The sequence below is a fragment of the Lissotriton vulgaris genome, chromosome 2_1, assembly GCF_964263255.1.
Source record: "Lissotriton vulgaris chromosome 2_1, aLisVul1.2, whole genome shotgun sequence".
NCBI lineage: Eukaryota > Metazoa > Chordata > Amphibia > Caudata > Salamandridae > Lissotriton > Lissotriton vulgaris.
The window spans coordinates 1,109,692,357-1,109,705,331 of record NC_141687.1 but is presented as its reverse complement, the minus strand read 5'-3'; positions in this window follow the sequence as shown (position 1 = coordinate 1,109,705,331).

Below are 12,975 nucleotides of genomic sequence, written 5' to 3'. Positions count from 1 at the left end.
CATGTTCAACAAAGGCACAAGCAGTGCAAGCACTCCTGGTGACACAGAAGTTCAAGCTTCCTTCTCTTAGTGACAGAATATATTCAACAACGGCACCAATAGTGTAAGCACACCTGTTGACACAGACGTTCAAGCTTCCTTCACTTAGAGACAGAATATGGTCAACAACGGAACCAGCAGTGCAAGCACCCCTGATGGCACAGAAGTTGAAGCTTTCTTCTCTTAGAGACACAAATGTTTACCGATGGCCCCAGCAGTGCAAGCACCCCTGATGACACAGTAGTTCAAGCTTCCTTCTCTTAGAGGTAGAATATGTTTAACAACGGCACCAGCAGAGCAAGCACCCCTGATGCCACAGAAGTTCAAGCATCCTTCTCTTAGAGACAGAACATGTTCAACAATGGCGCCAGGAGTGCAAGCACCCCTGCGGACACAAACGTTCAAGCTTCCTTCTCTTAGAGACAGAACATGTTCAACAAAGACAGCAGTAGTGCAAGCACCCCTGCTAACACAGAAGTTCAAGGTTCCTTCTCTAAGAGACAGAACATGTCAACAACGACGCTAGCAGTGCAAGCACCCCTGATGACACAGAAATTCAAGCTTCCTTCTCTTAGAGACAGAACATGTTCAACAACGACGCCAGCAGTGCAAGCACCCCTGATGACACAGAAATTCAAGCTTCCTTCTCTTAGAGACAGAACATGTTCAACAATGACGCCAGCAGTGCAAGCACCCCTGATGACACAAAAGTTTAAGCTTCCTTCTCTTAGAGACAGAACATGTTCAACAATGACGCCAGTAGCGCAAGCACCCCTGGTGACACAATAGTTCAAGATTCCTTCTCTTAGAGGCAGAATATGTTAAACAACGGTGCCAGGAGTGCATGCACCTCTGATGCCAAAGACAGCAGTAGTGCAAGCACCCCTGCTGAAACAGAAGTTCATGCTTCCTCCTCTTACAGACAGAAAAGGCTCATCAACAGCGCCAGCAGTGCAAGCACCCCTGTAGACACAGAAGTTCAAGCTTCCTCCTCTTAGAGACAGACCATGATCAAGAAAGGCAGCAGTAACGCAAGCACCCCTGCTGACACAGAAGTTCATGCTTCCTTCTCTTACAGACAGAAAAGGCTCAACAACGGCCCCAGCGATGCAAGCACCCCTGCTGACACAGAAGTTCAAGCTTCCTTCTTTTAGAGACAGTACATGTTCAACAAAGACAGCAGTAGTACAAGCACCCTTTCTGACACAGAAGTTCAAGCTTCCTTCTCTTAGAGACAGAACATGTTCATCAACGGCGCCAGCAGTGCAAGCACCCCTGCTGACACAGAAGTTCAAGATTCCTTCTCTTAGAGACAGAATATGTTCAACAACGGCGCCACCAGTGCAAGCACCTCTGATGACACAGAAGTTCAAGCTTTCTTCTCTTAGAGACAGAACATGTTCAACAAAGGAAGCAGTAGTGCAAGCGCACCTGCTGACACAGAAGTGCAAGCTTCCTTCTCTTAGAGACAGAACGTGTTCAACAACAACGACAGTAGTGCAAGCACCCCTGATGAGACAGAAATTCAGGATTCCTTCTCTTAGAGACAGACCATGTTCAACAAAGGCAGCAGTAGCGCAAGCACCCCTGGTGACACAATAGTTCAAGATTCCTTCTCTTAGAGGCAGAACATGTTGAACAATGGCACCAGCGGTGCAAGCACCCCTGCTGAAACAGAAGTTCAAGCTTCCTACTCTTAGAGACAGAACTTGTTCAAAAAAGACACCAGTAGTGCAAGCACCCCTGCTGACACAGAAATTCAAGCTTCCTTCTCTTAGAGACAGAAAAAAGGCTCAACAACGGCGCCAGCAGTGCAAGCACCCCTGCTGACACAGAAGTTCAAGATTCCTTCTCTTAGAGACAGACCATGTTCAACAAAGGCAGCAGTAGCGCAAGCACTCCTGGTGACACAATAGTTCAAGCTTCCTTCTCTTAGAGACAGAACATGTTAAACAAAGTCCCCATCAGTGCAAACACCCCTGATGACACAGAAATTCCAGGTTCTTTCTCTTAGAGACAGAACATAATCAACAAAGGCCCAAGCAGTGCAAGTACCCCTGATGACACAACAGTCCAAGCTTCCTTCTCTTAGAGACAGAACATGTTCAACAAAGGGAGCAGTAGCGCAAGAACCCTTGGTGACACAGAAGTTCAAGCTTCCTTCTCTTAGAGACAGAATATGTTCAACAACGGCGCCAGCAATGCAAGCACCCCTGGTGACACAAAAGTTCCAGGCTCTTTCTCTTAGAGACGGAACATAATCAACAAAGGCCCCAGTAGTACAAGCACCCCTGATGACACAGACGTTCAAGCTTTCTCTTAGTGACAGAATATGTTCAACAACGGCGCCAGCAATGCAAGCACCCCGATGTCACTGAAGTTCAAGCTTCCTTCTCTTAGAAACAGACCATTTTCAACAAAGGCAGCAGTAACGCAAGCACCCCTGGTGACACAGAAGTTCAAACTTCCTTCTCTTAGAGACAAACCATGTTCAACAAAGTCCCCAGCAGTGCAAGCACCCCTGATGTCACAGAAGATCAAGCTTCCTTTTCGTAGAAACAGAATATGTTCAACAAAGGCCCCAGCAGTACAAGCACCCCTGATGACAGAGAAGTTCAGGCTTCCTTCGTTTAAAAACAGAACATGTTCAACAAAGTCCCCATCAGTGCAAGCAGCCCTGGTGACACAGAAGTTCCAGGTTCTTTCTCTTAGAGACAGAACATAATCAACAAAGGCCCAAGCAGTGCAAGCACCCCTGATGACACAACAGTTCAAGCTTCCTTCTCTTAGAGACAGAATATGTTCAACAACGACGCCAGCAATGCAAGCACCCCTGGTGACACAGAAGTTCCAGGTTCTTTCTCTTAGAGACAGACCATTTTCAACAAAGGCAGCAGTAGCGCAAGCACCCCTGGTGACATAGAAGTTCAAGCGTCCTTCTCTTAGAGACAGAATATGTTCAACAACGGCGCCAGCAATGCAAGCACCCCTGGTGACACAGAAGTTCCAGGTTCTTTCTCTTAGAGACAGACCATTTTCAACAAAGGCAGAAGTAGCGGAAGCACTCCTGGTGACACAGAAGTTCAAGTTTTCTCTTAGTAACAGAATATTTTCAACAACGCCGCCAGCAATGCAAGCACCCCTGATGTCACAGAAGTTCAAGCTTCATTCTCTTAGAGACAGACCATTTTCAACAAAGGCAGAAGTAGCGCAAACACCCCTGGTGACACAAAAGTTCAAGCTTCATTCTCTAAATAAGGAACATGTTCAAGAAAGGCCCCAGCAGTGCAAGCACCCCTGAAGACACAGCAGTTCAAGCTTCCTTCTCTTAGAGACAGAACATGTTCAACAAAGGCACAAGCAGTGCAAGCACTCCTGGTGACACAGAAGTTCAAGCTTCCTTCTCTTAGTGACAGAATATATTCAACAACGGCACCAATAGTGTAAGCACACCTGTTGACACAGACGTTCAAGCTTCCTTCACTTAGAGACAGAATATGGTCAACAACGGAACCAGCAGTGCAAGCACCCCTGATTTCACAGTAGTTCAAGCTTCCTTCTCTTAGAGACAGACCATGTTCAACAAAGGAAGCACTAGCGCAGGCACCCCTGGTGACACAGACGTTTAAGCTTCCTTTTCTGAGAAACAGAATATGTTCAACAAAGTCCCCAGCAGTGCAATCACCTCTGGTGACACAGAAGTTCAAGCGTCCTTCTGGTAGAGACAGAACTTGTTCAACAAAGGCCCCAGCAGTGCAAGCAACCGTGGTGACACAGAAGTTCCAGGTTCCTTCTCTTAGAGACAGAACATGTTCAACAAAGGCCCCAGCATTGCAAGCACCCCTGATGTCACCAAAGTTTAAGCGTCCTTCTCTTTGAGACAGAACATGTTCAACAAAGGCCCCAGCGGTGCAAGCACCAGTGATGACACAACAGTTCAAGATTCTTTCTCTTAGAGACAGAACATGTTCAACAAAGGCAGCAGTAGCGCAAGCACCCCTGATGACACAGAAGTTCAAGCTTCCTTCTCTTAGAGACGGATTATGTTCAGCAAATGCCCCAGTAGAGCAAGCACCCCTGGTGACACAGAAGTTCAAGCTTCCTTCTCTTAGAGACAGAATATGTTCAGCAAATGCCCCAGTAGTGCAAGCACCCCTGATGACACAGAACTTCTCTTAGTGACAGAATATGTTCAACAAACGTGCCAGCAGTGCAATCACCCCTGCTGACACAGATGTACAAGCTTACACCTCTTAAAGACAGACCATTTTCAACAAAGGCCCTAGCAGTGCAAGCACCCCTGATGACACAGAAGTTCAAGCTTCCTTCTCTTAGAGACAGAATGTGTTCAACAAAAGCCCCAGCAGTGCAAGCACCCCTGATGGCACGGAAGTTGAAGCTTTCTTCTCTTAGAGACACAAAATGTTTACCAATGGCCCCAGCAGTGCAAGCACCCCTGATGACACAGAAGTTTAAGCTTCCTTCTCTTAGAGGTAGAATATGTTTAACAACGGCACCAGCACAGCAAGCACCCCTGATGCCACAGAAGTTCAAGCATCCTTCTCTTAGAGACAGAACATGTTCAACAACGGCGCCAGCAGTGCAAGCACCCCTGCGGACACAAACGTTCAAGCTTCCTTCTCTTAGAGACAGAACATGTTCAACAAAGACAGCAGTAGTGCAAGCACCCCTGCTGACACAGAAGTTCAAGGTTCCTTCTCTAAGAGACAGAACATGTTCAACAACGACGCTAGCAGTGCAAGCACCCCTGATGACACATAAATTCAAGCTTCCTTCTCTTAGAGACAGAACATGTTCAACAACGACGCCAGCAGTGCAAGCACCCCTGATGACACAGAAATTCAAGCTTTCTTCTCCTAGAGACAGAACATGTTCAACAATGACGCCAGCAGTGCAAGCACCCCTGATGACACAGAAATTCAAGCTTCCTTCTCTCAGAGACAAAATATGTTCAACAACGACGCCAGCAGTGCAAGGACCCCTGCTGACACAGAAGTTCAAGGTTCCTTCTCTTAGAGACAGAACATGTTCAGCAAAGACAGCAGTAGGGCAAGCACCCCTGATGACACAGCAGTTCACGCTTCCTTCTCTTAGAGACAGAACATGTTGAACAATGGCGCCAGCGGTGCAAGCACCCCTGCTGACACAGAAGTTTAGGCTTCCTTCTCTTAGAGACAGAACATGTTCAACAAAGACAGCAGTAGTGCAAGCACCCCTGCTGACACAGAAGTTCAAGCTTCCTTCTCTTAGAGACAAAACATGTTCAACAACGATGACAGGAGTGCAAGCACCCCTGATGACACAGAAATTCAAGCTTCCTTCTCTTAAGGACAGAAAAGGCTCAACAACGACGCCAGCAGGGCAAGGACCCCTCCTGACACAGAAGTTCAAGCTTTCTTCTCTTAGAGACAGAACATGTTCAAGAAAGGCAGCAGTATTACAAGCATCCCTGGTGACACAGACGTTCAAGCTTCCTTCTCTTAGAGACAGAACATGTTCAACAGAGACACCAGCAGTGCAAGCACCCCTGCTGACACATAAGTTCCAGCTTCCTTCTCTTAGAGACAGAACATGTTCAACAAAGGCCCAAGCAGTGCAAGCACCCCTGATAACACAGCAGTTCAACCTTACTTCTTTTCGAGACAGAATATGTTCAACAACGGCGCCAGCAGTGAAAGTGCCCCTGATGACACAGACGTTCAAGCTTCCTTCTCTTAGAGACAGAACATGTTGAACAACGGCACCAGCAGTGCAAGCACCCCTGACGACACAGACACTCAAGCTTCCTTCTCTTAGAGACAGAATATGTTCAACACAGGCCCCAGCAGTGCAAGCACCTGTGATGACACAGAAGTTCAAGCTTCCTTCTCTTAGAGCCAGAATATGTTCAACAAAGGCCCCTGTGGTGCAAGCACCAGTGATGAAACAGAAGTACAAGCTAACTTCTCTTAGAGACAGAAAAGGCTCAAGAATGGCGCCAGATGTGCAAGCACTCCTGATGTCACAGAAGTTCAAGCTCCCTTCTCTTAGAGACAGACCATGTTCAACAAAGGCAGCAGTAGTGCAAGCACCCCTGATGACACAGAAGTTCAAGCTTCCTTCTCTTAGAGACAGAACATGTTCAACAAAGGCCCCAGCAGTGCAAGCACCCCTGATGTCACAGAAGTTCAAGCTTCCTTTTCGTAGAAACAGAATATATTCAACAAAGGCCCCAGCAGTGCAAGCACCGCTGATGACACAAAAGTTCAAGCTTACTTCTCTTAGAGACATAATATGTTCAACAAAGACTCCAGAGGTGCAAGCCCCCCTGTTGAAACAGAAGTTCAAGCTTCCTTCTCCTATAGACAGAATATGTTCAACAAAGGTGTCAGTAGTACCATCACCCCTGACGACACAGACGTTCAAGCTTCCTTCTCTTAGAGACAAAATATGTTCAACAAAGGCACCAGTAGTGCAAGCACCCCTGACGTAACAGAAGTTCAAGCTTCCTTCTCTTAGAGACAGAATATGTTCAACAAAGGCCCCAGCAGTGCAAGCACCCCTGATGACACAGCAGTTCAAGCTTCCTTCTCTTAGTGACAGAATATGTTCAATAAAGGCGCCAGCAGTGCAATCACCCCTGCTGACACAGAAGTTCAAGCTTCCTCATCTTAGAGACACAATATGTTCAACAAAGGCCCCAGCAGTGCAAACACCCCTGCTGACACAGAAGTTCAACGTTCCTTCTCTAAGAGACAGAACATGTTCAACAACGACGCCAGCAGTGCAAGCACCCCTGATGACACAGAAATTCAAGCTTCCTTCTCTTAGAGACAAAACATGTTCAACAACGACGCCAGCAGTGCAAGCACCCCTGATGACACAGAAATTCAAGCTTCCTTCTCTTAGAGACAGAACATGTTCAACAAAGACACCAGCAGTGCAAGCACCCCTGCTGACACATAAGTTCCAGCTTCCTTCTCTTAGAGACAGAACATGTTCAACAAAGGCCCCAGCAGTGCAAGCACCCCTGGTGTCACAGAATTTCAAGCGTCCTTCTCTTTGAGACAGAACAAGTTCAACAAAGGCCCAAGCAGTGCAAGCACCCCTGATAACACAGCAGTTCAACCTTACTTCTTTTCGAGACAGAATATGTTCAACAACGGCGCCAGCAGTGAAAGTGCCCCTGATGACACAGACGTTCAAGCTTCCTTCTCTTAGAGACAGAATATGTTCAACACAGGCCCCAGCAGTGCAAGCACCTGTGATGACACAGAAGTTCAAGCTTCCTTCTCTTAGAGCCAGAATATGTTCAACAAAGGCCCCTGTGGTGCAAGCACCAGTGATGAAACAGAAGTACAAGCTAACTTCTCTTAGAGACAGAAAAGGCTCAAGAATGGCGCCAGATGTGCAAGCACTCCTGATGTCACAGAAGTTCAAGCTCCCTTCTCTTAGAGACAGACCATGTTCAACAAAGGCAGCAGTAGTGCAAGCACCCCTGATGACACAGAAGTTCAAGCTTCCTTCTCTTAGAGACAGAACATGTTCAACAAAGGCCCCAGCAGTGCAAGCACCCCTGATGTCACAGAAGTTCAAGCTTCCTTTTCGTAGAAACAGAATATATTCAACAAAGGCCCCAGCAGTGCAAGCACCCCTGATGACACAAAAGTTCAAGCTTACTTCTCTTAGAGACATAATATGTTCAACAAAGACGCCAGAGGTGCAAGCCCCCCTGTTGAAACAGAAGTTCAAGCTTCCTTCTCCTATAGACAGAATATGTTCAACAAAGGTGTCAGTAGTACCATCACCCCTGACGACACAGACGTTCAAGCTTCCTTCTCTTAGAGACAAAATATGTTCAACAAAGGCACCAGTAGTGCAAGCACCCCTGACGTAACAGAAGTTCAAGCTTCCTTCTCTTAGAGACAGAATATGTTCAACAAAGGCCCCAGCAGTGCAAGCACCCCTGATGACACAGCAGTTCAAGCTTCCTTCTCTTAGTGACAGAATATGTTCAATAAAGGCGCCAGCAGTGCAATCACCCCTGCTGACACAGAAGTTCAAGCTTCCTCATCTTAGAGACACAATATGTTCAACAAAGGCCCCAGCAGTGCAAGCACCCCTGCTGACACAGAAGTTCAACGTTCCTTCTCTAAGAGACAGAACATGTTCAACAACGACGCCAGCAGTGCAAGCACCCCTGATGACACAGAAATTCAAGCTTCCTTCTCTTAGAGACAAAACATGTTCAACAACGACGCCAGCAGTGCAAGCACCCCTGATGACACAGAAATTCAAGCTTCCTTCTCTTAGAGACAGAACATGTTCAACAATGACGCCAGCAGTGCAAGCACCCCTGCTGATACAGAAGTTCAAGCTTTCTTCTCTTAGAGACAAAACATGTTCAAGAAAGGCAGCAGTATTGCAAGCATCCCTGGTGACACAGACGTTCAAGCTTCCTTCTCTTAGAGACAGAACATGTTCAACAAAGACAGCAGCAGTGCAAGCAACCCTGCTGACACAGAAGTTCCAGCTTCCTTCTCTTAGAGACAGAACATGTTCAACAAAGGCCCCAGCAGTGCAAGCACCCCTGGTGTCACAGAATTTCAAGCATCCTTCCCATTGAGACAGAACATGTTCAACAAAGGCCCCAGCGGTGCAAGCACCAGTGATGACACAGAAGTCCATGCTTTCTTATCCTAGAGACAGAATATGTTCAACAAAGGCCCCAGCAGTGCAAGCACCCTTGATGACACAGACGTTCAAGCTTCCTTCTTCCTTCTCTTAGAGACAGAATATGTTCAACAAAGGCCCCAGAGGTGCAAGCACCCCTGATGACACAGAAGTTTAGGCTTCCTTCTATTAGAGACACAATATGTTCAACAAAGGCCCCAGCCGTGCAAGCACCAGTGAATATATTCTGTCTCTAAGAGAAGTTAGCTTGAACTTTTGTGTCATCAGGGGTGTTGGCACTGCTGGGGCCTTTGTTGAACATATTCTGTTTCTACGAAAAGGAAGCTTGAACTTCTGTGACATCTGGGGTGCTTGCACTGCTGGGGCCTTTGTTGAACATGTTATGTCTCTAAGAGAAGGAAGCTTGAACTTCTGTGTCGTCAGGGGTGCTTGCACTACTGCTGCCTTTGTTGAACATGGTCTGTCTCTAAGAGAAGGGAGCTTGAACTTCTGTGACATCAGGGGTGCTTGCACATCTGGCGCCATTCTTGAGCCTTTTCTGTCTCTAAGAGAAGTTAGCTTGAACTTCTGTTTCATCACTGGTGCTTGCACCACTGGGGCCTTTGTTGAACATATTCTGTCTCTAAGAGAAGGAAGCTTGAACTTCTGTGACATCAGGGGTGTTTGCACTGCTGAGGCCTTTGTTGAACATGGTCTGTCTTCAGGAGCTGTAACCTTGAACTTCTGCGTCAGCAGGGGTGATTGCACTGCTGGCGCCGTTGTTGAACATATTCTGTCACTAAGAGAAGAAAGCTTGAACTTCGGTGTCATCAAAGGTGCTTGCACTGCTGGGACCTTTGCTCAGCATATTCCGTCTCTAAGAGAAGGAAGATTGAACTTCTGTATCATCACGGGTGCTTCCACTGCTGGGGCCTGTGTTGAACATATTCTTTCTCTAAGAGAAGGAAGCTTGATCTTCTGTGTCATCTGGGGTGCTTTCACTTTTGGGCCCTTTGTTGAACATATTCTGTCAGTAAGAGAAAGCTTGAACTTCTGTATCATTAGGGGTGCTTGCACTGCTGGGGCCTTTGCTGAACATATTCTGTCTCTAAGAGAAGGAAGCTTGAACTTCTGTGTCATCAGGGGAGCTTGCACTGTTGGGGCCTTTTTTGAACATATTCTGTCACTAAGAGAAAGCTTGAACTTCTGTGTCATCAGGGGTGCCTGCACTCCTGGCATCATTGTTGAAGATGTTCTGTCTCTAACAGAAGGAAGCTTGAATTTCTGTGTCATCAGGGGTGCTTGCGCTACTGCTGCCTTTGTTGAACATGGTCTGTCTCTAAGAGAAGGAAGCTTGTACTTCTGTCTCATCAGGGGTGTTTGCACTGCTGAGGCCTTTGTTGAACATGGTCTGTCTTCAAGAGCTGTAACCTTGAACTTCTGTGTCAGCAGGGGTGATTGTACTGCTGGCGCCGTTGTTGAACATATTCTGTCACTAAGAGAAGAAAGCTTGAACTTCGGTGTCATCAAAGGTGCTTGCACTGCTGGGACCTTTGCTCAGCATATTCTGTCTCTAAGAGAAGGAAGCTTGAACTTCTGTATCATCACGGGTGCTTCCACTGCTGGGGCCTGTGTTGAACATGTTCTTTCTCTAAGAGAAGGAAGCTTGATCTTCTGTGTCATCTGGGGTGCTTTCGTTTTTGGGGCCTTTGTTGAACATATTCTGTCAGTAAGAGAAAGCTTGAACTTCTGTATCATTTGGGGTGCTTGCACTGCTGGGGCCTTTGCTGAACATATTCTGTCTCTAAGAGAAGGAAGCTTGAACTTCTGTGTCATCAGGGGAGCTTGCACTGTTGGGGCCTTTTTTGAACATATTCTGTCACTAAGAGAAAGCTTGAACTTCTGTGTCATCAGGGGTGCCTGCACTCCTGGCATCATTGTTGAAGATGTTCTGTCTCTAACAGAAGGAAGCTTGAATTTCTGTGTCATCAGGGGTGCTTGCGCTACTGCTGCCTTTGTTGAACATGGTCTGTCTCTAAGAGAAGGAAGCTTGTACTTCTGTGTCATAAGGGGGGCTTGCACTGATGGCGCCTTTGCTGAACATATTCTGTCTTTTTTTAAATTTTATTTTTATTATACTTCTGATCACACACATTATACATTCAGCAGTTTGTTTACGCCACAAACAAAGGTTATCTTATAGTATTACAACATAGGCGATAAGCATAAACAATTTACAATAAGAATATAAACAACAAAAAAGTGAAACAGAATTAAAGGGAAACATATTCTGTCTCTAAGTGAAGGAAGCTTTAACTTCTGTGTCATCAGGGGTGCTTGCACTGATTGGGCCTTTGTTAATTGTATTCTGTCTCTAAGAGAAATAAGCTTGAACTTCTGTGTCATCAGTGGTGATTGCACCTCTGGCGTCTTTGCTGAACATATTGTGTCTTTAATAGAATGAAGCTTGAACTTCTGTGTCATCAGAGTGCTTGCACCTCTGGGGCTTTTGTTGAACACATGCTGTCTCCAAGAGAAGGAAGCTTGAACTTCTGTGTCATCAGGGGTGCTTGCACTGCTGGGGCCTTTGTTGAACATATTGTGTCCCTAAGATGAGGAAGCTTTAACTTCAGTGTTATCAGGGGTGCTTGCACTGCTGGTGCCTTTGTTGAACATGGACTGCTTTTAAGAGGTGTAAGCTTGAACTTCTGTGTCAGCAGGGGTGATTGCACTGCTGGCGCATTTATTGAACATATTCTGTCACTAAGAGAAGGAAGCTTGCACTTCTGTGTCATCAGGGGTGCTTGCACTGCTAGGGCCTTTGTTGACCATATTCTGTCTCTAAGAGAAGGAAGCTTGAACTTCTGTTACGTCAGGGGTGCTTGCACTACTGGTGCCTTTGTTGAACACATTTTGTCTCTAAGAGAAGGAAGCTTGAACGTCTGTGTCGTCAGGGGTGATGGTACTACTGACACCTTTGTTGAACATATTCTGTCTATAAGAGAAGGAAGCTTGAACTTCTGTTTCAACAGGGGTGCTTGCACCTCTGGCGAGTTTGTTGCACATATTCTGTCTCTAAGAGATGTTAGCTTGAACTTTTGTGTCATCAGGGGTGCTTGCACTGCTGGGGCCTTTGTTGAACATATTCTGAATTTAAGAGTAGGAAGCTTGAACTTCTGGTCATCAGGAGTGCTTGCACCGCTGGGGCCTTTGTTGAACATATTGTGTCTCTAATAGAAGGAAGCTTGAACTTCTGTGTCATCAGTGGTGATTGCACCTCTGGCGCCTTTGCTGAACATATTCTGTCCCTAAGAGAAGAAAGCTTGAACTTCTGTGTCATCAATGGTGCTTGCACCGCTGGTGCCTTTGTTAAACATATTGTGTCTCTAATAGAATGAAGCTTGAACTTCTGTGTCATCAGAGTGCTTGCACCTTTGGGGCTTTTGTTGAACATATGCTGTCTCCAAGAGAAGGAAGCTTGAACTTCTGTGTCATTAGGGGTGCTTGCACTGCTGGGGCCTTTGTTGAACATATTGTGTCTCTAAGATGAGGAAGCTTGAACTTCTGTGTTATCAGGGGTGCTTGCACTGCTGGTGCCTTTGTTGAACATGGACTGCTTTTAAGAGGTGTAAGCTTGACCTTCTGTGTCAGCAGGGGTGATTGCACTGCTGGCGCCTTTATTGAGCATATTCTGTCACTAAGAGAAGGAAGCTTGAACTTCTGTTTCATCAGGGGTGCTTGCACTGCTGGGGCCTTTGTTGAACATATTCTGTCTCTAAGAGCAGGAAGCTTGAACTTCTGTTACATCAGGGGTGCTTGCACTACTGGTGCCTTTGTTGAACATATTTTGTCTCTAAGAGAAGGAAGCTTGAACGTCTGTGTCATCAGGGGTGATGGTACAACTGACACCTTTGTTGAACATATTCTGTTTATAAGAGAAGGAAGCTTGAACTTCTGTTTCAACAGGGGTGCTTGCACTACTGGAGCCTTTGTTGAACATATTTTGTCTCTTAGAGAAGAAAGCTAGAACCTCTGTTTCCACAGGGGGGTTTCCACTACTGGCGCCTTTGCTGAACATATTTTGTCTCTTAGAGAAGGAAGCTTGAACTTTTGTGTCAGCAGGGGTGATTTCACTGCTGGCGCCTTAGTTGAACATATTCTGTCTCTAAGAGAAGGAAGCTTGAATTTCTGTGTCATCAGGGGTGCTTGCATCGGTGGGGCCTTTGTTGAACATATTCTGAATCTAAGAGAAGGAAGCTTGAA